Source organism: Chiloscyllium punctatum, chromosome 8 (assembly GCF_047496795.1).
Source record: "Chiloscyllium punctatum isolate Juve2018m chromosome 8, sChiPun1.3, whole genome shotgun sequence".
NCBI lineage: Eukaryota > Metazoa > Chordata > Chondrichthyes > Orectolobiformes > Hemiscylliidae > Chiloscyllium > Chiloscyllium punctatum.
Genome location: NC_092746.1, coordinates 72,951,765 through 72,978,092, shown reverse-complemented (window position 1 = coordinate 72,978,092; position 26,328 = coordinate 72,951,765). Strand labels below are relative to the sequence as shown.

Genomic DNA, 26,328 nt, shown 5'->3' with positions numbered 1-26,328 from the left:
TCTGTGTTTAAACCAGAGGTGTTCTGCAAAGTGGTCATCCAGTCTGCATTTGGTTTCTCCCATGTCGGGTAGTCAATATTGGGTGCAGTGAATATAATACATAAGATTGGAGGATGGAGGAAACAAAGACTGAAGATACTGGAGAAATCAGAGTTGATGAAGCATGGCACTGGAAAATGCACAGCAGGTCAGGCAGCATCCGAGGAGCAAGGGTCAATATTTCGGGCAGGACCCTTCATCAGGACTGATTAAAGGAGGGGCAGGTGAAATGCTACTTCACCTGGAGAGAATGTTTAGGCCCTTGAATGGTGAGTAGGAAGGAGGCGAAGGGGCAGGCTTTGCACCTTCTGCAGTTTCATGGGAAGGTGCCGTGGAGAGGGGGTGTAGTGATGGTGGTCGAGAATGGTGTCCAATGCAGATGGGAGAGTGAGGGGAAGATGTGTTTGGTGGTGGAATTCTGCTGAAATTTTCTGAAATGGTGGAGAATGATCCTTTGAATGCAGAGTCTGGTGTGATGGAAAGTGAAGATAAGGGAAATCCAATCACGTGGTTGAGAGTGGTGGGAAGGGGAAAAGGCAGAAGTACAGGTGATAGGTCGGATGCAGTTGAGTACCCTGTCAACCACAGTGGGTGGAAACCACAGTCATGAAAGAAGCAAATCATATCAGTTGGAAGCTGGTATCATCCATACAGATACGACTTTAAGGAAGGAACTGGAGAAGGGGATGGAGTCCTTGCCGAACGTGGAGTGTGACGGGCTGTAATGAGGGTAGCTATGGGAGTCCATGGCTGTGGAGTGGATGACAATGGACAATCTGCCCTTGCCTCTTCCTATTACTCACAACATCATGATCGGGTTCCCCTTGTCCTCACTTTGCATCCCACAACCCTCTGCATTCAAAGGATCATTCTCCAACATTTGAGATGACTCCCACAGGACACCACCACCAAACGCATCTTCCCCTCACTTCCCTATCTGCATTTCACAGGGATTGTTCCCTCCAGGACATCCTAGTCCATTCCACAACCATCAATACCATGCCCCCTTCCCAAGGCACCTTCTCATGGTAACTGCAGAACACCTGCCCTTCACCTTCTCCCTGCTCAACATCCAAGGGCCTAAACTGACTTTTCAAGTGAAGCAGAGTTTCACCTATACCTCCTCCAATCCTGTGTCTTGTATTCGCTGCACCCAATGTGTCCTACTGTACATTGAAGAAGCTAAACACAGTCTAAGTGACTGCTTTGCAGATCACTTCTTGTCTGTGTGCAATAATGACCCCAATCTTCCTGGAGCTGATCATTTTAACGCAGCATCATGCTTGCACACCCACATGTCTATCCTCAGCATGTTGCAGTGTTCCAATGAATCACAGCACTAACTAGAGGAACAACATCTCATCTTCAGACTAGGCACTTTACAGCCTTCTGGACTTAAAATTGAGGATATTGGTAAATCAGGAATAGAGGAGACAATAGCACTCTTTTGTCACTCTCGTCTTCCGAATGGTGAACTGGATTCAGATCTTCCACCTGAGTAATGGCAAGCGGGTACTTGAGTTAGGTCCACAACGGCACTGTGTCGTCTGTTCTGTGCAAATTAGATGCCCTCCCACTGACCCTACAGATTACAGCAGGGCAGCGCTACAGGGAACCTGAATCCCACAGATCTTCACTCCAGTACATCAATTGTTTAAAAGCTTGCAAATGGCTGCTGTGAAAACCAAAACAATCAATGACAGCAAGCTGACAAAAAGAGGTTGTATCATTTCCCTCCAGCGGACTCTAAAGCCAACAGATCTGTTAGACCCGCAGTCACATGAAAGCCTGTCTAAGCCATGCCTAAGGAAAACGACAGCAAGCAGACGCTGTAATGGGGGATTGTTTTTCTGCATTGATAAGCTTGGGAGGGTTAAATTGTCTCTTTTCCATATTTATCCTTTTATCCTGTGAACTTGTACTATCTATGAAAATAACCAGCTGCTATATCCACATGCTATTAATTAATATGGCCCCAATTAGGAAATAGTCTTTTACAATTGCATGTAATTCTAGTCTGTAGATTCAACACAAAGATAAAAAAGAGTGAAATTTTAATCATGGTGATAGGTTACATTTGGAATGTTGGCTTACACAATGCTATTTTTTCCCCTGCACACAGTCACACATTGTGAAGGTGCCTGGGGCCACACTACAGCTGACTTTCCATTCCTGATTTGCCCATACACGTTTAATGTAAAGCTCTTTATGGGAAAGAAGGCGTGACAGTCCCTTTGTTTTTTCACAGTCAATTTTTGTCTCCTGACTGTGGGAAAGCTGTGCACGTAAAGAGCTGGGTTCACCCAAGTCTCACTGTCCTCCGAAAAGCATGAAAAAGGTCCAGCTGCTAACTCTTGTTCCTGTTGGGGATGGAAGAATTGGGAGCTTCTATTCTATAGTCCCCTAAAGAGCATTCGATCATAGATATAAATCTCAGTTCAAAAAATATTCCCTTGATTGTTTTCCTTTTAATTTACAACTGATGCCCTTTCCTATTAGGACAGTTGCAATAAAACTGCTCCTCTATAATGTTGCCAACTCTGATTGGAAGCATTTCCTGAATGAAATTTGATCAGATAATATTTGACAGGACTTAAGTCACATGCAAATAGAATCTCTACAGTGTGGAAACAGGCCCTTCGGCCCAAAAGGTACACACCGACCCCTTGAAGATTTACCCACCCAGACCCAATCCCCTACATTTAACCTCTGACTAACGCACCAAATCTACACATCCTGAACACTGTGGACAATTTAGCACAACCAACTCACACCTTTGGATTGTGGGAGGAATCTGGAGCACACAGTGGAAACCCACACAGACAGTCACCTGAGGCTGGAATTGAACCCAGGACCTTGGCACTATGAGGCAGCAGTGCTAACCACTAAGCCACCATGCTCCCCACTGAGCCACCAAGCTACCCCTGGAGAATGGTTTTCAGCCAAGGAAGTGGACAAAAACAAAACTATTTTGAAAAGTGACTCACGATTGTAATTTGATCATTTACATCTTGTAGGGAGGTGCTGGTGTAGTTGTAATGGCACTGGATTAGTAAACCAAGGTTACATTTCTGGGGACATGGGTTCAACTCCCACCATGCCAGATGGTAAGCTTTAATAAAAATATAAAATTAAAAGTCTAATGATGTCTATGAAACCATTATTGACTGTTGTTAAAAACCTAGCTGGTTTACTCATGACCTTTTGTGAAGGAAGTCTGTTGCTCTTACCTGGTCTGGCTTACATATGACTCCAGACTCCAGAACTCATTGTGGTTAACTCTCAACTGCCTTCTGGGCAATTAGGCATCTCTAATAAATGCTGAACTTACCCACATGAATGAATAAAGAAAAAAATGTAAATGACAGACAGACATTTTCAAATCAATTACTGCACATGATCACGAGCTTCATGCACCAAGAATGAATATTGGCAATTCAACCATAGGAGTCATTGCAATGCATAGGATTTTGTGTCCAATAAACTTAAAAGCCACAAGATTTTTAAATAATAATATTCTCAGCAGCTTGATTTCAACATGGGCACTCGTAAAATGTATCCTACTTATTTTACCTCTTCCCAACAAAATGTTTCTCAAAAAAGGACAATCAGTGTCACTTAACTGTTAAATCAATGTTAAAATATTACAGTTGCAAATTCAAAATTGTGTTGAATAAAAGGCGATAAAAATTACCAATGGCTTTTCTCCAAAGCAGGTTTCCATCAACCAAGCAGGACAATAATTTGCATTTAAAAAGCCACCTGCTCATAAAATACATTCTCTCAAACAACTTAGCAAAGATTAAAATAGATCCCAAGTGGAAAGTAAATGAGTTTGGAAGGAGAAACTGATGGTATGATTGAATAAATTGAATACATTTTAGGGTTTTTGAAGGACAAACAGCACAAAGATAAAACCATTTAAAAACAGAATTCTCAAGAACTGAATGGAATACTAGAACATTTGATCTTGGAGACTGAAGGTGTGGCAGTCATCGAAAGTCAAAGAAATGTAGCATCATAGAGTCGTAGAGATGTACAGCATGGATACAGCCCCTTTGGTCCAACTCGTCCATGCTGACTAGATATCTTAGCCTAATCTAGTCCCATTTGCCAGCACTTACCCCGTATCCCTCTAAACCTTTCCTATTTGTATACCCATCCAGATACCTTTTAAATGCTGTAATTGTACGAGCCTCCACCACTTCCATTGGCAGCTCATTCCATACACGTACCACCCTCTGTGTGAAAAAGTTGCCCCTTAGGTCCCTTTTATATCTTGCCCCTTTCACCCTAAACTTATGCCCTCTAGTTCTAGACTCCCCCACCCCAAAGAGCTTGTCTGTTTATCATATCCATGCCCCTCATGATTTTATAAACCCCTGTAGGGTCATCTCTCAGCCTCTGACACTCCAGGGAATACAGCCCCAGCCTATTCAGCCTCTCCCTATAAACCAAATCTTCCAATCATGGCAAAATCCTTGTAAATCTTTTCTGAACCCTTTCAAGTTTCGCAACATTCTTCTGATAGGAAAAAGAACAGAATTGCATGCAATCAACTAAAAGTGGCTAACCAATGTCCTGTACAGCCGCAACGTGACCTCCCAACTCCAATACTCAATACTCTGACCAATAAAGGAAAGCATACCAAATGCATTCTTCACTATCCTATCTACCAGTGACTCCACCTGCACTCCAAGGTCTCCTTGTTCAGCAACATTCCCCAGGCCCTTACCTTTAAGTGTACACGTCCTGCTAAGATTTGCTTTTCCAAAATGCAGCACCTCGCATTTATGTAAACTAAACTCCATCTGCCACTCCTCAGCCCATTGACCCATCTGATCAAGATGCCGTTGTACTCTGATGTAACGTTCTTCACTGTCCATTACACCTCCAATTTTGGTATCATCTGCAAACTTATTAACTACACCTCTTATGCTCTCATCCAAATAATTTATTAAATGGCAAAAAGCAGTGGACCCTGCACTGATCCTTGTGGCACATCACTGGTCACAGGCCTCCAGTCTGAAAAACAACCCACCACCACCACCACCCTCTGTCTTCTACCTTTGAGCCAGTTCTGTATCCAAATGGCTAGTTCTCCCTGTATTCCATGAGATCTAACCTTGCTAATCAGTCTCCCATGGGGAACCATGTCGAATACCTTACTGAAGTCCATATTGATCACGTCCATTGCTCTGCCCTCATCAATCCTCTTTGTTACTTCTTCAAAAAACTCAATCAAGTTTGTAAGACATGATTTACCATGCACAAAGCCATGTTGACTATCCCTAATCAGTCCTTGCCTTTCCAAATACGTGTATATCCTGTCCCTAAGAATTCCCTCTAGCAAGTTGCCCACAACCAATGTTAAGCTCACCAGTCTATAGTTTCCTGGCTTTCCTTATCACCTTCCTTAAATAGTGGCACCACGTTAGCCAACCTCCAGTCTTCCGGCACTTCATCTGTGGCTATCAATGATACAAATATGTCAGCAAGAGGCCCAGCAATCACTACCCTAGCTTCCCACAGAGTTCTAGTAAACACCTGATCAGGTCCTGTGGTTTATCCACTTTTATGCCTTTCAAGACATCCAGCACCTTCTCCTCTGTAATATGGACATTTTTCAAGATGTCACCATCTATTTCCCTACATTCTATACCTTCCATGTCCTTCTCCACAGTAAACACTGATGCAAAATTATCATTTAGTATCTCCCTCATCCCCTGCGACTCCACACATAGGCTGCCTTGTTGATCTTTGAGGGGCCCTATCCTCTCCCTAGTTATCCTTTTGTCTTTAATGTATTTATGAAATCTTTTTGAATTCTTCTTATCCCTTTTTGCCGAAGCTATCTCATGTCCGTTTCTTGCCCTCCTAATTTCCCTCTTAAGTATACTCCCACTGCCTTTAAACTCTAAGGATTCACTTGATCTATCCTGTCTATACCTGACATATGCTTTCTTCTTTTGCTTAACCAAAACTTCAATTTCTTTAGTCATCCAGCATTTCCTACACCTATCAGCCTTTCCTTTCACCTCAACAGGAACATACTATCTCTGGACTTTCGTTATCTCATTTTTGAAGGCTTCCCATGTGAACATCTGCCCTCAATCAGCTTTTGAAAGTTCTTGCCTAATTCCATCAAAATTAGCCTTCCTCCAATTTAGAACATCAACTTTTACACCCAGTCTATCCTTTTCCATCACTATTTTAAAACTAATACAATTATGGTTGCTGGTCCCAAAGTGCTCCCCCACTGACACCAGTCAGCTGCCCCAAGAGTACATCAAGTTTTGCACCTTCTTTAGTAGGTACATCCACACACTGAATCAGAATTTTTTCTTGTACACACTTAACAAATTCCTCTTCATCTAAACTCTTAACACAATGGCAGTCCCAGTCTATGTTTCGAAAGTTAAAATTCCCTACTCTAACCACCCTATTATTCTTACAGATAACTGAAATCTCCTTACAAATTTGCTCCTCAGTAGTTTTGAGTTGTGACGTGTCTGGAGAATGCTTCCCAAAATAGTTTGATGTGAGCCCATGGAAATATTGGAAAGAGATGAGGTTCATGAAATCAGTTGGCTATAACACAGGGAAGTTGAAAAGTGTGGCGCTGGAAAAGCGCAGCAGGTCAGGCAGCATCTGAGGAACAGGAGAGTCAACGTTTGGTGCATATGACCTTCATCAGGAACATCCATCAGGGACATTCCTGATGAAGGGCTTTTGCCTGAAACGTCAATTGCCCTGCTCCTCAGATGGAGCCGGACCTGCTGTGCTTTTCCAGGGCCACACTTTTTAACACTGATTCTCCAGCATCTGCAGTCCTCACTTTCTTCAACACAGGGAACCTGTATTTGTGGGCAAGTGCAGGGAAGTTGATTGTTTGGGACTTGGTGAGCACAGGGTGTAGTAAGAAAGAAACATTATTACTGTTTGAAAAGGGTAGAGACAGGTCAACAAGGTAAGCAAAGAAAGGGAAGATAAGTATTGAATGAAGTATTCAGAAATGAGAAAAACTGAGAGAAATGTGGGAAAGCAAGGAATCAAATCATGAATAATTCATAGAGGTTCAGAACACATAAGGATGCCATTCATCCCATAGCGTCCTTTCCCATTATTTGTTAGAGAAATCCAAACTATTCCTACTGTAAAGATTTCCCATCTATGGGTACAGTGCATAGAGAAAAGGAAAGAATGATCTCCACAAGTTGAAAATGCAAGTGCCAATAAAGGCAAGGTAGTGTCTTAAAAGGTGCTGAACGATAGTGACAGGGAATGATTATATTTATCCCTTAATTTGAATGAACGAGTTAAAAAAATTAATGTTAACAAAGAAAATGCAGTGAATGATACAGAATGAGATCATTTGAAGGAAGAATCACAAAGAGCAAAGGTTAAAATCTTCGAGGAGAAAGTGAGGACTGCAGATGCTGGAGAATCAGTGTTAAAAAGTGTGGCGCTGGAAATGCACAGCAGGTCCTACTTGCCGCCTACTTGCGGAACGTTTCAGAGAACACCTCTGGGACACCCGGACCAACCAACCCAACCACCCCGTGGCTCAACACTTCAACTCCCCCTTCCACTCCACCAAGGACATGCAGGTCCTTGGACTCCTCCATCGCCAGACCATAGCAACACGAAGCCTGGAGGAAGAGCGCCTCATCTTCCGCCTAGGAACCCTCCAACCACAAGGGATGAACTCAGATTTCTCCAGTTTCCTCATTTTCCCTCCCCCCACCTTGTCTCAGTCCCAACCCTCAAACTCAGCACCACCTTCGTAACCTACAATCTTCTTCCTGACCTCTCTGCCCCCACCCCCATTCCGGCCTATCACCCTCACCTGAACCTCCTTCCACCTATCGCATTTCCAACGCCCCTCCCCCAAGTCTCTCCTCCCTACCTTTTATCTTAGCCTGCTGGGCACACTTTCCTCATTCCTGAAGAAGGGCTCATGCCCGGAACGTCAATTCTCCTGCTCCTTGAATGCTGCCTGACCTGCTGCGCTTTTCTAGCAACACATTTTCAGCAAAGAGCAAAGGTTGGCAACTTGAAAGAAAAAGTAATTGCTGGAGCACTGATGGAGCACAAGCCGGATAGAAATGGAGTAACAAATGGATTTGGCTTAGAGCAGAGTCAAAGCTCAGTATAAAATATTGGGAGTGGTATGTAGAATAATAAGTTGATCAGGGGTATAGAAATGGAAGGTTAAACAAGACAGGAGCAGTCCAACAACAAAGGGAGTAGGAAGATGGAATCTCAAGCCCTGAGGGATCAGTAACAAAGCACAGGAATTACTGTTGCCAATTCTCCATAAATTGACAATTAATTTCCTGTTCAGTGCTGTAAGCAACTCAGCAGAAAAACCATTTGGATAAAAAGAAATTGTGCTTTTTTTTCCATTATCTTTGAATACATTCTTTCACTAGTTATAAAAAGCATTGAAGTTGTGCAAAGCGCTGTTTTACTGGGTGGATAAATAAAGGCAAGAAGATGAGTGATGACTACATTAACTGAGAATTGACAACTATGACAGGCCAAAACAGGAAAGGGTGGTCATGAGTATCAAGAAGGGATTAAAATATGAATGAATTAATTATTTAAAGGTGGGATCACAATAAATGTTGGTTTTATCAGCAGAGATTTATTATTAAGCACTTCTCTGGGATAGAAAATGACATTCTTTTGTTCCAGTGCTGTGAGTCCTAAGGTGAGACTGGATCCATAGACACTGCGCCACAGGAAGGGCACATGGTGTTTGTTGAAGCAACGGCTGGGAGGCGAGGGTGTGACCCACTCCTTCCGTGTTTGACTTCCAACTTGGCCCATAGAAGACACTCAAAATGGTTGGCACCTTTGCAGATGCTTCTTCGCCAGTTTGGGTGGTCTTGGGCTAGAGATTGTCACAGTCACCCAAGGACATTAAGGTTTTTCAGGAACTGTCTGAAGACCTACAGAAACTGCAATAAGAACAAAAGTCATCACTGTATTTTTGTGGAGTTTTTCACCAGAATAAGGGTTTGCAACATTTGGTTGAATTTCTATTTGCCATAATCTGGTGCACCAGTCACTCCACTGAAAAGTCGCACATGACATGTGGTTGTCAATGATATAAATAATATTATAAGGAGAGGTTAAGTAGGGCTAGGACTTCTTTCCCCCTGGAATGTAGGGACTGAGAGGTGACATTATGGAGGTCTATAAAATCGTGAGAGGTAGATAGCTGATGGCTTTTCTCCATGGTAAAGGAATCAAAAACTAGAGGTCACAGGTTTAAGGTGAGAGGGGAGAGATACAAAAGCCCACAAAGAGGCAATCTTTGCACATTGAGGGTGATGAGTATCTGGAATGGGCTGCCAGAAGTAATGGTTGAAGCGAGTATAATTTTGACATTTAAGAAACATTTACGCAAGTACATGAATGGGATAGGTATGGAGGGATATTGACCAAATGCAGGCAAATGGAACCAGATTAATTATGAAAATTGGGCAGCATGGGCAAGTTGGGCTGAAGGGCCTGTTTCCATGCTGGGAGCTCTGTATCACTCTATGACCTCCTTGAAACATTTCCTCTGATTTCCTGGTAACCATTTGTCGGGATAGAGCTCAGGATAGAGAAGTTTCTTGTGTTAGGCTTGAGGACCACAAGGTCAGCCCAATGCAGCTGATTGACTCCAGGGGTCATATCTCAATACTGGGAATGTTGGTGTGAGAGAGGGCACTGAGATGGGAGCACCACTACCACTGATTCGATAGGATTTTGCAGAGGCAACCATGTTGATAATTCTCAAGGGAACTGAGCCATCTGCTGGACATTGTCCATGCCTTTGATACATATAGGAGGGCTGGTAACATGACTGACTTGTAGAGCATAAGCCTCATGCTGGATATGAGGGCATTGACATTAAACACTGTTTCCTCAGATGACCTTCCCTCTGTCATAAACTCTGGTGTCAGGATGTTCACTGATGTTTACACAATTTTCAGGGCTGTTTGCAACTCCTCAGACACTGAAGCAGTCCTTCTCTAAACGTAGCTAGACCTGGACAATATCCAGGGTTGGTCTGATAAATGGCAAGTAATATTTATGTCACACAACTTTCAGACAATGACCCTCTACATGAAGAGTAAGTCTGACTATCATCCTTTGACATTTAAGGGTATATCACCATCTCTGAAACACCACTACCATATCCTGAGGTCACCATTGACCAGATATCAAACATGGACTAGCCTTATAAATACAATGGTTTCAAGAGTGAGTCAGTGGCTAGGAATTTAGCAAAGGGTAATTTATCTCATGCACCATCTACAAGGCACAAGTCAGGAGTGTAATGGGATACTCCCCAGTTGCCTGGGTGGGTGCAGCTCCAACACTCAAGAAGCTTGATACTATCCAGAACAAAGGAACTGGCTTGATTGATGCACATCTACACATTCACTTGCTCCACCACTGATAGTGTGCACTATCCACAAGATGCACTGTAGAAATTCATCAAGACTCTTGAGACAGCACCTTCCAAACTCACAAAAGCTTCATCTAGAAGGAGAAAGAAAGCAGATACCTGGTTAAAAAAAAGTGAAATTAAAACACCACCACCTGCAATTTGCCATCCAAGCCACTAACCAACCTGACATATTGCTGCTCCTTCACAGTCACTGGGTCAAAATCCTGCAACTCCCTCCCTCAGGGCATTGTGGGTTGACCTGCACATGAAATGCAGTGGTTCATCACCACTTTCTGAAGGGCAATTAGGGATGGGCAATAAATGCTGCTCAGGCAGCGGTACCCATGTCCCATGAATTAATAAATTGTGGAAAAAGACAAGTCCATGATGACACAATAAATGCAGTACTGAGTATTATTATTGATATGCTTTCACTGAGAGGTTCTTGGTAGTTGATGGTGGGATAGTAGTAATGTTGTGTGATGGAAGCAGGCTGGTAAAGATACTCTGACTTCCAAATGTTTAGCATAAGACCAATAATTTGGAGCTTGGCCTCTGAGTGTCAATATATTCAAATGCAGTCTGCATACACCAACTTAATTTCAGCCTTAGCTTTACTGTGCCACAACTATATGTTGGACAAAGTGCCAGATCTCAGACATGAGCTGATGTGGTCAGGAGACTTGTTTAGATTTTAAAATATAGGAGCAGAATGAGGCCATTCAGTCCATTGAGTCTGCTCCAACATTCAATCATGGCTGATGTGTTTCTCAATCCCATTCTCCTGCCTTCTCCCTGTAACCCTTGATCACCTTACCAGTCAAGAACCTATCTATCTCTGTCTTAAATACACTCAATCACTTGGCCTCCACACCATTCTGCATCAATGAGTCCCGTAGATTCGACACCATCTAGCTGAAGAAATTCGTCCTCATCTCAATTCTAAAGGGTTATCGTTCCAGCCTGAGGCTTTGCCCACATGTCCTCTTACTAGTGGAAACATCTTCTCCACCTCCACTCTATCCAGTTCTCTCTGTATTCTGTAAGTTGAAATCAGATCCCCCCCCTCATTATTCTAAACTCCAGTGAGTACAGACCCAGTGTCCATATCTGGTCCAGGTGATTTATCCACCTTCAGACCTTTTAGTTTCCCCAGAGCCTTCTCCATAGTGATGGCAACCACAGTCAACTCTGTCCCCTCTTGAAGTTCTGTTATGCCATTGGTATCTTCCACCTGAAGACTGATGCAAAGTACATATTCAGTTCCTCCACCATGGTTGCCTTAATCTCCATGTAGAATGTTTCTTCTTCCTTAGGTTGAATTTTAGCCTCCCAAACCATCCCTTGAAACTTCTGCTATTGCTGCTCCATTGTCTTCCCTGTTAGACTTCCTGTCTAATCAGCTCTGGCCAGTTCTCTCTCACCTTTACTGAATTGTAATACAGTTACACCTGATTCCAGCTTCACTTTCTGAAATTGTGAGATGAATTTTCTCATAGTATGGCCACTGCCCAATAGAGTTCCTTCAACTTAAGTTAAGGATCAGTCCTAATTAAGTTTGTTTTATAATAGATCACTACATCCAGAATTGCCTGTTCCCTAGTGAGCCCTACTGCAAGTTGCTGCCAAAAAAAACTTGCAGACATTCCATGATTGCTTTTCTTGAGATCTGCTGCCAGTCTGATTTTCCCAGTCCACCTGCGTTCTGAAGTCCCCCATGATGATTGTAATAGAATCTTTCTTACATGCATTTTCTATCTCCTGATTTATTTTCTTCCCCACATCTTTACTACTGCTAGGGGACTGTTCATGATTCCCATCAAGGTCTTTTATCCTTCCTGGTTCCCTATCTCTACCCACACAGATTCTATACCTTTCGACTTTATATCATTTCTCGCAATCAATTTAATTTAGTATCTCACAAACAAGGCAGTCCCACCCTCTGCCCAACTGTCTGCCCTTTCAATATGATATATATCTTTGGATATTTAGTACCCAGCTCTGATCCCCTTGCAGCCATTTCTCTGATACCCACAACATCGTACCTGCCAATTTCAATCTCAACTACCTTGTTTTGTATACTGCATGCATTTAAGTCTAACACATTCAGTCCTCCTTCTCAGAGTTGTTCTATTATCTGCTGTGTCTAAAGTTGGATTCCTGACACTTTCCACACTCTCTGTCCTATTACTCTTCTGGAAATTTAAATTACCTCTGCTGAGTCCTCCCCACCTTTGCCTTTTCCATAATTTTTCATGTAACGGAACATTACCTTGCCTCCATCCCACTACTTAGTTTGGTTGTTGTTCAGTGACGCAGTACATTGATTCAGAATAATAGATTTTCAAATATTTTATTTTGGTAGAGAAACGAGTCTAATCTAATAAATGACAATGGATTGAATCTTACGTTTTTGAACAAGTCCAAGTTACACAAGCTTTTTGGTGGTTTATTTGCCACAAAGCCATCAAGATTTTCTTTATTGACTTGTGGGACGAGGGCATTGCTGGTAGGTCAGCATTTAATGCCCGTCCCCAGTTGGCCCTGAGAAGGTAGTTTTCATCTGAGATGGTTCTCATCTGATAAGACCATAAAACATTGAATCAGTAATAAGCCATTCAGCCCATCACATCTTCTCTGCCATTCAATGACATCATGACTGATCTGATAATCTTCAATACTTGATTGTCTTACTGATTAAAACTTGCCTATCTCAGTGTTGAATATATTTAATTACCCAGTTTCGATAATCCTTTGCGGTATTGTCCTAGAATACACTTGATAAGGTCCTGGAGATTTATCTACCTCTGTGCTTTTTAAGGCCTCCAGCAACTCTTCTTTTGTAATATGGACTGTTTTCAAGACATTAATATTTACTTCCCTGAGTTCCGTAGCTTGCATTTCTTTCTCCACAGTACATACTGAAGTGAAATTTTGTTTAGTACCTCTCCCATCTTTTATGGTTCCACACATAGACAACCTTGTTGATCTTTAAGGGGCCCAATTCTCTCCCTGGTTGCTCTTTTGCCTTTAATATACTTGTAGAATCTCTTTGGATTATCCTTAACCTTATCTGCCAAGGGTATCTCATGTCCCCTTTTTGCCGTCCTGATTCCTTTCTTAAGAATGCCCCTACTGTTCTTATACTTTTCACGAGATTCACTTGCTCCCAGTTGTCTATACCTGACATATTCCTCCTTCTTATCTTGACCAGAGCCTCAAGGTCTCTAGTCATCCATTGTTCCCTACTTCTATCAGCCTTACCAGTCACTCTAACAGAAACACTCATTGTCTCAGTTTTGAATCCCTCCCACTTAAGAGTTGTCCCTTTACCTGTGAACAGTCTATCCAAATTAACTTTGAAAGTTCCAGTCTTATACTGTCAAAATTGGCCTTGCTCCAATTTAGAACCTTAACTTTTATACAAAGCCTACCCTTTTTCATAACTATTTTAAAACTAATTGAATTATGATCATTGGTCTCAAAGTGTTCCCCATTAACACTTCAGTCACTTGCCCTTCCTTATTTCCCAAGCAAAGGCCAAGAATTGCTCCTTCTCTAGTAAGTACATCTACGTATTTATAAAGAAAATTTTCTTGAACACATTTAACAAATTTGTCCCCATCCAAGCCTGTATTGCTATGGCAATGCCAGTCTATATTTAAAAAGGTAAAAGCCCCTACTATTACAACCCTATTATTCTTACATGTATCTGAGATCTCTCTACACATTTGCTCCTCAGTTTCCCACCAACTATTGGGGGCATATAGTATAATCTCATCAAGGTGATCATCCCTTTCTTGTTTCTATGTTCCACCAATACAGCTTCACTTGACAATCCCCCAGGAATATCCTCTCTAAATACAGGAGTAATGTTTTCCTTAATCAAAAATGCCACTACCCTCCTCTCTTGCCTCCCTTCCTATAATATCTAAACCCAGTTTAATTCTTCAGAGTTACCTTGCAATCTGACTTGCTCTTGCCTGCCTTTTCTAATTAACTTTCTCTTTAACTTCTGAACCATTCTCAGTTGTCTCTATATTCTCACGACTGCTTAAGACACCCCTCATACGGATTTAAGGGCTCGTGAGCAGCGCTAACAAATCTCCCCGCCAGGGTATTGGTCCCCCTCCAGTTCAGGTGAAACCCAACGTTTTTGAATAGGTCCCTTCTATACCAGAAGAGATCCCAATGGTCCAAAAAGTTCTTGTGGCTAAAGGGATGAGAGGGTATTGGGAGAAAGCAGAAATAGGATACTGCATACAATTCTGATTATCCTGCTATATGAAGGATGTCATTAAATTGGAAGGTTTCAAAAACAATTTACAAATATGTTACCAAGACTGCAAGGTTTAAGTTATAAGCTGAGACTTTTTCCATGGAGCATAGGAGGTTGCAAGGTGACCTTATAGTGATTTATTAAAAATATGAGTGACATAGTTAAGGTGAATAGCAATGGTCTTTTCCACAGGGTAGTGGAGTCCAACACAAGAGGGCATAGGTTTAAGGTGAGAGGGGAAAGATATAAAAAAGACATGAAGGTCAACTTTTTCACGCAGAGGGTGTTGCTTATATGGAACGAGTTGCCAGAGGAAGTGGTAGAGGCGGATACAATTACATCATTTAAGAGACATTTGGACAGGTACATGGATAGGAAAGGTTTAGAGAGATATGGGCTAAGTGCAGGCAAATGGGACTAGCTCAGTTTAGGAAACCTGGTCAGCATGGACAAGTTGGACCATAGTGTTCATTTCCATGCTGTATGGCTCTATGACTCTGTAAACATTATCCATCAACTTAACTCTGCCCAACACCTTTGTCACTTCATCAAAACAACCTCTGAGATTTGTCAGACTTCACATTTCCTTCATGAATTCATGTTAACTCTCTCTGATTAACTGACATTTTTCAAGTTGATCAGTTACCCTATCCTTGATGATAGACTCTAACAATTTCCCAACCACAGATGTCATGCTAACTGGTCTGTAATTCCTTGATTTCCCCCTGTAACCCCTCTTAAAGAATGGAGTGACATAAGCAAATTTTCAATTCAGAGGTACAACTCCTGAATCCTGGGATGTCTGAAAGATTATGGTTAAGGCACTGTCAATATGCTCTCCTACACCCTTTAACACTGAGGTCCAAGGGATTTCTGACTCTTCAATTCCATTAATTTCCCATTTTTGATTATTTACTGAAGCCAATATTATTTAGTCCCTGTCCCTCACTCTCTGTTAATTTCTTCGGGTCTTCCAGCAAGCTAACCTCCTTTTCAGCTGTGAATACTGAATCAAAATATTTGTTCAGCATGTCTGGCAGTTAGAGTCCCTATAGTGTGGAAAGAGGTCACTCAGGCCATTAAGTCTGCACTGACCCTCCAAAGAGCCATTCCATCCAGACTTAGTTCCCCAACCTAACCCACATTAACCATATTTTTTTTATAAATGAAAGAACTGGGGATGCTAAAAATCGAAGATAGACACTTATGAATAAGAGTCACTGGACCCAAAACAATAACTCTAACTTCTCTCTCGAGATACTGCCAGACCAGCTGAGATTTTTCAGCAATTGCTGTTTTTGGTCTCCCATTTAGTTCCTAATCCTAAACTACACATCTTTGTACTGTGGGAGGAAACAAACACAGACAAGGGAAGAATGTGCAAACTCTACACAGACTGTCACCCAATGCTGGAATCATACCAAGATCCCCAGCATTATGTGGCATCAGTGTTAACCAATGAGCCGCCCTGCCACACTAATTTCCCCAGGGTCATTGACAATCTCCCCACTCTCAGCGTTCAGTGGAACAATCAGCCACTTTCCCTGTATGTAACTATAAAACCTCTTCTTGCCTTTTTGACCCTTGCAAGTTTCCTTTCATATTCCTTTCTAGCCAATCTCGTAAGCTGCTTTGTGGTCCTTCACTGGCCTTTGTACTTGTCCCATTCTGTGGGATCAGTACCGTTCTTTGCATTTTTACAAGCCCTTTCTTTTGATTATATACTGTCCCTCACCTCCTTCGATATCCATGGTTGGCTTTTTTGTGAGTTTGAGTGTTTTCCTTCTCATGGTTACAAACTGCTTCTGAATGGTATTAAATGTTTCTTTGAACACCTTTCACTGTTCGTCAGTTGTTTGACCTATTAGCAGAATTTCCCAGTTTAGAGTTGATAGTCTCTGCTGTATCTCATATCTCATTAAAATCTGCCTTACTTCAATCCACAATTCTAATATTCGATCTTTGCTTAATTTTTACAAACACTTCATGAAACTCGATCATGTTATGATCATTTTTTGACAAATCCTCATGAATAATCAGGTCATTCATTAAATCAGGCTCATTACTAGATCAGTGAATGATATATTGTTCAAGTGATTTCTTTGCTAGCGCTGGTCTCTGAGATTGAGATTGAGATTGAGACTGAGAGAAAGGGAGCAAAATAGAGAATAATGCTTTCAACAGTGATGGTGCTGCCTTTTTAACAAGGTTATTTTGCCCTTTTCTTTTTGAGATGGGTCATAAAGGCAGAGGTGCCGATAAGTCTGAACTTGCTACTTTAATAGTGGCTAACAGATACTGCCGAAGTCAACAATCAGAGGAAGCCTGTAGGAAAGGGGAGTGGCCAGTTTTCCCAGCTCAGGTTTTTTTTAAAGTTTGGTTTAGTTTAAAGCTGCTGGGGGAAAAGGTTCCCTGATTCAACAGAGGTTGTTGGCTGACTCTTTCTTCCTGTAAGACCCTGTGTTTGATTTTATCTTTTTTGCCAAGGGGGCGTTTGTGTGGATGTTGCAGGAAATTGGAACAGCATCGTTAAATTGTAATAGAGTCGCTTGAGTTTTCAGATAGGTCAAGTCATTCTATGTTCTGTTCTCTTCTGTCCATGTTTCATTCGGTAATCTATAAATAAACTTTGTTTGTTTAAAACTGAACGGACCAGCTGCATTAATCCTGAAATATCCACCTTACACCTGTATAATCAAGTTGCTCTCCAAAGCTCTAACAATTTGCCTTAACATTATATCTGCCTTAACTTTACTTCAACAGATATTCACTATTGTGACAAAGGCCATTACTGTACTCATGTATACCATATAAAAATTTGAGGTATCTCATAAATGGGAAGATTGGGCAGTTGTCTTATCCAATCTACTCAATTGGTCTATATGTGTGATAGCTCTATCCTCTTTTTCATGATCATTCACATCCAGCCCGTCAAATGTTATTGTCTGTTTCTCAGGAACTTTATCATTAGAAGTGCTCTACAACTGGTGACCTCTCCTTTAATTACTTAGATCCCAGGTTCTGGAATTCTTTCCCAATATCTCCGTGCTTCTCCACCTCAGCTTTCTCCTTTAAGAAGAAAAATCTACCTTCTTGAGAAAGCTGGTGACCATCTCTTGGTGACTATCACCTTATGTGGCTCAGTGTTGTGTCTTTTAAAACAGGTCTGTGAAATTCCTTGAATTATTTTATCATGCTAAAGGTAGCAAATTGCTGTTGTTATGATTTTTACATGTAACTCTTGTTAGAGGTCTCAGCAGTCATCTCTGAGCCAAAACAAAGTTGTGCTTTAATATTGTTAAATCTTGTATCTATCCTCACTATTTAGTGAACCAAGGTAAGATTTTAACAAATCTCTTTTAAATAGTGTCCAAGATCTATTACTGTCTAGCATTGTAAAGTGTAATGAGTCTGCAATCAAAGTATTTTTGAGACACATAAAAAATTTTGTGACTGGTTTAATTTGTTTGAACTTATCATTATTTTCATTTTCTTCCATAAAATTCTCTGTATCATGTATCATTTTAATTACTCTGCTTTCCATTTTGAACAGCTCATCACACAAAGATACTTCAAGTTGCACCTGAAACATGTATTAACTGTTTCTTTGGCATTCCTGGGATTCATGTACCTATTGTTGCCATTTCAATTCTATTTTCTGCTGTCATGCACTGATTTGCTAAAGGTGCTTTCATCCTCTTGCTGTCTGCCTTGAAGCATTCCACGCCTGCATCCACAATCAAGTCCATTTTGAAATCTAGCTATCATTGAGCTCTCTATTCTTTCAGTATAAATTGTGACCTTAAGCATTCTATAATATACTCGATGATATATTCCTTGTTAAGTACACGAGCCACAGACACGTGAGAAAATGAGTGCGAACATCAATATGCAGCTCTCCTCTTTTAACTTCTAAGGGTCCTAATCTATCTTCTCCAGGATACCCATCCAACAAATCAAAGAATGTCTTCTTGTCTGGTTTTAGTTATGCATCAGTTTAAATTATATACCTCCTTCTTAGATTCTGTGAAGATTCACTACCTATTATGAAATCCACATGTTATATTCATTGATTTATGAAAAATGACACTTTACTTTTCAAAACAAAATGGAGAATGTGCAATCTGTTTTGAAACAAGATGGAGCCAAGAAGTCAGATGATCTTCTTCCTTCTTTGCTGATAAACAAGACTGGAAGTTATCTTGTTTGTTTGGAAGACATATTAAAATGCAAATAATGTCGTGAGGATTTCATAGAGAAGAAATTGGAATGTAAAAGATCTTTCCTGCCAACTTATTAGCTGTGAATCTGCAGAACCATAGTTCACAATGGGCTCCCAGACCTCTTTTGGCACTGAATTCATAGAATGTCCACAGTGAGGCCATTTAGCCCAAGCTCACACCAACCCTCTGAAGAGCATCCCACTATACCCACTCCATCCCTGTAATCCAGCATTCCCATTGGCTAATCCATCTTGGCTGCACATCCCTATACACTATGGGGCAATTTAGCATGGCTAATCCACCTAACCTTGCACATCTTTGGACTTGGAGAGGAAACCAGAGCACCTGGAGAAAACCCACACAGACACGGGGAGAATGTGCAAACTCCACACAGACAGTTACCCCAAGGCTGGGATCGCACCCAAGTCTCTAGTGCTATGAGGAAACAGTGCTAAGCACTGAGCTACCATTGCAATGCATGCATTGGCAGCTTGGAGGTGACTCAGATTAAATCTAAGGTCATCTCTTGTGTCTATACAAACGTGTTTGTTTCATGTCCTTTGGCTTGAAATAACTACATCTCTTCTCAGTAATTTGGCTTCAAATTCCTACATGAAAGAACATGCGCCCACCAGCAGCACTTTCATACAGTGATATTCATCAATGTCTTTGAATTCTAAATCTGAAGTCATTGGAAACCTGCAATATTGCAGTACAACATTATTAAGGAAATGCTGCAATCATTTGTACATTGAAAATGACCCTAGTTCATAATTACTTTACTTATATTTGTACAGTAATGTAATAGAACATGGAGCCCTACAGTTAGCTGAGTTGGCTAAATGGCAAAAATGTGTTTGTGAATGACAGTCAGCATTGAGTAGCATTGGAAAAGGCACAACAGGTCAGGCAGCATCTGAGGAACAAGACATTCGACAAAATGTTAATTCTCTTGCTCCTCAGATGTTGCCTGACCTGCTGTGCCTTTTCCAGTGCCACACTATCAAATCTGACTCTCCAGTATCCGCAGTCTTCACTTTTTCACTGTCAGCATTGATTCAATTTCCAACACATGAAAAATCCTTCCTTCTAATGCTGTCTCAAAACCAGTGCCTGTAATGTAACTGAATGATTAAGGTTTATGTTAAGCTAGTGTCCACTATCACACTGTTTCAACAAATAGATATTGTGGTAATCCACTTAATTTGTTGATAATAATCAGTTTAATGCTGACATCTGGTATTAATTTTCAATACTTGCAATTAAAGCAATTCAGTTTTGTATAAAGGAAAAGGTTATGCAAAGTTTCCAGTATGTCAGATTTGAAATTATTTTATTTAATTGCAGGTGCATCCTTTCTGAAATTCTATATACAGGGTGTGAAAGAAAATGACAGGATTCAAATAATCTGATGAACAGGCTGAGCTGTTTTATCATATAACTTTCAGACACCTCCAAAGTAAGTACATTCTGATAACTTTCACAAGCCAGTGAGCAAGATGACATGAAATGGAATACAATCTACTGCTTTTAAAGGCTGAAGTCTTTCTAAAGCGTGACATTTTGGCAGAGTCGTAGCATCCTATAGTAAGGTGGGGCAATGTTTTATTTAATGGGTATGAGTGAAAGGAAAGATCCTTATCATCAAGATGTTTTCTTTTTGTCTTTCATCCCACAGCTCAAAATACCAGATCAGCTTCACAAAAGGAACACTTGTGTATGCGGAGGTCAGGAAGTTGATCTTAGCACCAGTGCTATAGGCCATGCCAGAAAGCCATTTCCAGATTGTGTTTCATTGAGCATCTGTTTTTGCTGTTGTGGTGTTAACTCTCAGGGGAAATCTTCCAATGGAGAGAGCTAAAACATTGCTGTGAATATGAGGCGCGCCATGTCACAGTGCTTTGTTGCACTAATGTACTAAACCACAATATAGCATGATGTAAGAGAACAAACATGACTCCTGACAGTTTGGACTTTCCAACATTTGCTGCAGACAAGGACACAATCATATTGTAAAGCAAAAGAATGAAAGGCACGTTTTGACATTTTAAAATTTTTTGTTCGCAGCAAATTCTGTTACTACATTAAGAGCGTGGGTCTCCTTATTTAAGGAAGTTGTAGATGCATTGAAAGCAGTTCAGAAAAGGTTTACACAATTAATACCTGAAATAAATGGGTTGTCTTAATGAGGAAAGGTTAGACAGGTTAAGGTTGTATCCATTGGTGTTTAGAAGGTGTCTTGATTGAAACATAAAAGATGCTGCGGACTCTTGATAGAGAGGATGTTGAAAGGATCTCTCCTTTTGGTGGAGAATCTACAACTAGGAGTCATTCTTCCAAAATAAGGACTTCCCATTGAAGACAGATATGAGAAGAAGTCTTTTCTCACAGATCTTTGTCGGTATTTGGAACTCTTCTCCAAAAAGTGGTGGAAACAGAATCCTTGAATAGTTTTAGGGTGGAAGTGAATAGATGCTTGGTAAGCAAGGGGATGAAAGGTTATCAGGTGTAGGTGGGAATGAGAGATAATCAGATCAGGAATGATCTTCTTCAATAGTAGAGCAGATTATGAGGCTAATGGCCTATACCTGCTCCTAATTCATGTGCATGTATATGGACAGCAGGCCATCACAAGGAATAAGTTACACATGGCAACATGTCAGCCAACCAGTTTTGTGGATAAACAGGAAGTCCCTATATTAAAACAGGGCATTTTTAAACTTTCTCACTTTGCATTGGGTCAATGCATTATGGGATACATTGGCAAGTCTCTACCCTTATGTCATAATCATGGGTTCAGAACCACAAAGTACAGTGAACGTTTTTAGCCTTTAATTCAACAATGTGTTTTTTTTTAATAGGACTACTATAGAGGCAATAACTGCAGGGGAGAAAAAAAATCTTTGGTGTAGGTCGGTGGGATATAACACCTAAAGTTATCAAAGAAACCTCAAACAGGCTGTGATCTTTTGTAATTACAAAGATAATAAAGGGTTGTTTACCCTGTATTGAATAATAAACCATGGCCTGTGAATTACATCACAAACTGCAGACATATTTTGTGTTTTTCCCTTTAAAGAATACACAAGGTTAAAAAGTAAGTTTCAGCTCTACTGCAGTTATCAAGAGGGATTGGGTGCTCTAATATGTGTATAATATAATAGTTTGAGCATTAACATACTGTGAAGGTCAAAGAATTATACCTTAGCCACCCCTGTGCTGCAGTTAAATACCCTCTCCTGCCCCGAATGCTAGAATTTACTCACAGTTGAAAGATGAATCTCAACGAATCTGCACAATTAAGAATTGGTAAGCTGACTGTTCACCTACCAAGCCAACATTACTGGTCACGTCCATTGCAAAGGCAATAACATTTGGTTAGCTGCTCTTAGCAAATAATTCAGACTGATCCTTTTCCTTTCTTTATTTAATCTATTTGGATTCATGTAGTCATGAATCATGTATGTGTATTTTATTATTAATTCTTTTTGTAGTTAATAAATTTTGTTAATTTGAAAACCCAGTAAACTGATTTATTTTAAAACATAAGTTCATTAGGTCTAGGAGAAAGGTTTCCACAAGGGAGGGAATCCTTTTTAAACTAACTTTGTTGCAACCTTTTGAGGGGATTGAGTGAATAAAGAAGGGGACTCAGTTCATCCCTACTCACCCAACAGCTTAAAAGCTTGCAGTATCCTGTCTGGAAACATAAACTACTGGAGAGATTCAGTCATGATTTGGTCTTAACACTTACGATTAAGACATCTTTCCAATACAAGGATACATAAATTCACAAAGTCAAATTAAAATATTTAAGTGAAGGGAACAGAGAGAAGTTGACTTTTTTTTTCCATTAGAAATTTAATCATGGGTTCCTGCAAGTCTGGACTCAAATCAAGTGCATCAAGGAAGGAAATGGAGATTGAAACTGGAGCCATTGGACAGGTGGATCTGTTCCCTCCAGAGCCGACTGAGAAGGGGAAGATACCACAGGACAATCAAGCCAATTTGTCCTTCTCTAAAGAGAGTCAGACCATTTGGACAGTTTATTTGGATAATTAGATATTTTATTTCACAGGGAGCTATATTTTCTTATACTTCTTGTAATAATTCTGGAAGCCTATCTGGAAAGGAATATCATTTATTGTTGAAGAACTAAAATGTACCCACTACTCATGGAGTACATAGGCTATACCCAGCCTGGGACTGACAGTTATGTTTTTTTTTAAATGCATCTATGTTCTATTCTACTGGCTCAAAGATGTTATGATATATTTTGAGAGCAGGTAGGACTTGAATCCAGGTCTCCTAGTTCAGAGGTATGGAGACTACCACTGTGCCACAAGAACCCAGTGGGTCTGCCATTTAAAAAGGTTTAACATATTTTCCTAATCAACCTGTGCAGAGATGTTATCACACGCATCTGCAACAGGTGGAACTTGAACACAGGTCAGTTGGTCCAGGGGTAAGGACACTACCACTGCACCACAATAGGGCCCCCCTAAAGCTTGCTTTAAACGTAGCTTAGATGATGAGTTCCATGTGGGCAGGCTATTGCCTGTTACCAAGGGAACGCATACTCATCGAACTCCACGGGGAAATTAATTAGTGATTCCCTATGAGCCTTATAGGGGTTATTACATTTCTAATCAAGGCAGCAAACCAATAAAGACTTTGAGAAACACTGGGCTTTTGAAGGGAAAAGATAATAATTACAGGTATACATGGAAGTTAAAAACTGGTCCCATTATATAGAATTGGATTAAATAATAATTTAGCAAGGGAAGAGATTGGAGTTGGAGTAGTGCAACAAATCCTTATAGAATGAACATTCATCTGGTGAGTGGTGAGATGTTCTGGAAATGGTTCTTGTTTCATACAATAAGGCAAGAAATACTATTGACTCTCACAGTGAGATTTATTCCAAAAAAAACATGATGTAACTTGCACTAAACCAAAAAAAGTAAGATCCCAATCTTTTGAGTTTGACATTAGTTCTATAACATTGAAATCTATGTTCTGAACATCTCTACAAAAACTGTTATTTATTTGGATCATAATCCTTTCACTTTCTTGAAATATTTCATGGCAAGAACATAAGATTATACTGTTAAAGTTTATTGCTACAACCATACAATTTGAAAATCAGTCACATAGCAGGAAAAAAGATCATAATGGCACCCCCTCATGAGTAACTATAAAAGAAAATAAATGAGGATCAAAATGGACTTGTGTAGACGATGATTTTCATGGAAAGTCCTTGTGTATTGAATATAGAGTAAATTCTGTACAATAGGCTAGTAATAGAAAATTGTAATAGGAAAATGAAAATGCTTCTTAAAAATACCTTTTTGTTTTTCTGTGGGAGGGTGTGGTGAAGGTCCAAGATATATCATAAACATTATTTGAAAACCTTAAAACTGTGTTCTAAGTTTGAAGAATCACAGATATTTTGAATTTAATCTGTATTGCGTATAAGAATGGGAGACATTGTTTTAGTTTCAGTTTCAATTTGTTCGGAGTGGTGAGTTCTGGATGTCTAAAGTTTGATGATATACACATTTTAATGAGGTCTTACAAACTTGGAGTAGAGCTCAAGGTGAATAGTTTAGTGTATTAGAAACAATGATCGAAGAGAAAAAAGAAGGTTGTTACCTAGCAACAAAGAAAGACAAAACCATCTAAAGATTAAGAAAGGGTATGCTGGTTCAGTCAGACTGAAAAGATACTGTGAGTTTAGCAGCTTCTTAAACAGTCAGGGCCAGGCAAAGAGTCCTCACTAGCTTAAAATAAAACTCCAAAAGTAGAAAAATGCTGAAAAGTGAAGGTATTGTGGGATTGAGCAAAAGTCCCTATATTTTGCCATACTGGACCAAAACCCTGAAATTTTTTAAAATTTTTAAAAGAAAGGAGGGCAGCTGGGCTGACCTTTGGTAAAAATACACAGATGCAGAGATAGCTACCTGGAACCATTGTTCAGCCCAAAAGTCCAAATTATATCTCCACTCTACGAGAATAATTAACCAGACCTAACATCATAGACTAAGACAAATGTTTACACATTGGGCTACCCAGCCCGGACATTATGGAACCTCTCCAGATACTGGACATTCAACTTCAAACAATATTCATTTCCAGAGATGTTGGGCTTTCAACATCAATCAAAATACATTTACACATACTCGTTAACTGCCAGGAAGCCAATTGACTTCACCAGTAACACAATAGTAAGCACAGATTTGGCATGAAGATGAGGCCCTCAATTAGTATGATTGCAGGCCCCAATCTCACCTGAGAGAGCTATCTCCCCAAGAGCTATCTGCACAACCATGTCCAGAAGTGGGATCCCAACAAAAATTCCAAAAGCTACCGACATATGTCTGTTCCGTATGGGGGAACCAACAGCAATTGGCCACAACTAGCAGACCTAAGCACCCACGAATTCTGAAAACTACTGACCCGACCTACACCACAAGGCCTCAGACACATTTCTGAGGTGAAAACTGGCCTGCAAAACCATCAGAAAGTAACAAAAACTGAGTATTCACCCAATAAATCCAAAACACATCCTACTGTATCAGCGGACTCAACCCATACTGAAGACCTACACCATTCGAAGTCTTCATCGAGGCACTAGCTATGCAAACAGGAACAGCCAGCAGTACCGCAAAATTGTCTTTTTCCCCGGTGGTGAGCTTAAGTTCCCAAGACCCCAAAGTTTCCAACCTAGCCAGCAGCAGGACTGGAAGACGGGTGGTGACAGTGCAGGAACCCCAAGGTTGGGAAGTAAACTTAAAATTTCTGTGATTAAAATTGCTATTTAACTTTTAATTGTGTTTAACCTGTGTTTAATTCAATAGTGTATTTAGTAACAGCCCTCTGCATAGTTGATTGTGTCAACTTCACTGTTTACTACATTTGCCTTTATATCTTGTGTTATACTTACCTATTGTATTTAATAAACGGAGACATTGTTTTGCTCTGAAACACCTGTCTATTGCCTTCTTCATTTCACATTCTGAAATAAGTCCGATGTCAGAACCAGGAATGTGGGGGTGATTCGATCCACCTAAAAATCAGCAAATTACTGACCGCAAACCAGAATCCCTACAGTGTGGAAATCCCATGTGTCAGCTTTGAAGGCACTAAGAAGTCAATAAGAAAATGCTCCAGAAACCAATTACACATGTGGAAACAGAGTTATCCTTCACTGAGTTTTAAATATATATATGAGAGTGCTTTTGGGTGTAACAGAGCAGAATTGTTTTCTGATATTTGTACAAGAGCATTTCAAATTGCACTTACGTACTGTAAAATAATTAGTGTTGTTTTCC

General features: G+C 40.4%; 1 protein-coding gene across 1 annotated transcript in view; it reads left to right on the top strand.

Annotated features, from left to right (window-relative positions):
* The window catches only part of LOC140480647 (leucine-rich repeat and death domain-containing protein 1-like), a 258,495-nt gene that overhangs the window by 59,523 nt on the left and 172,644 nt on the right, over positions 1 to 26,328 (top strand). Inside the window, exons 2-3 of the transcript XR_011961360.1 lie at positions 20,342 to 20,453; positions 20,673 to 23,787. The gene's annotated coding sequence lies outside the window, so the exon portion shown is untranslated. Of the gene's footprint in view, positions 1 to 20,341; positions 20,454 to 20,672 lie in introns of the transcript that reaches the window.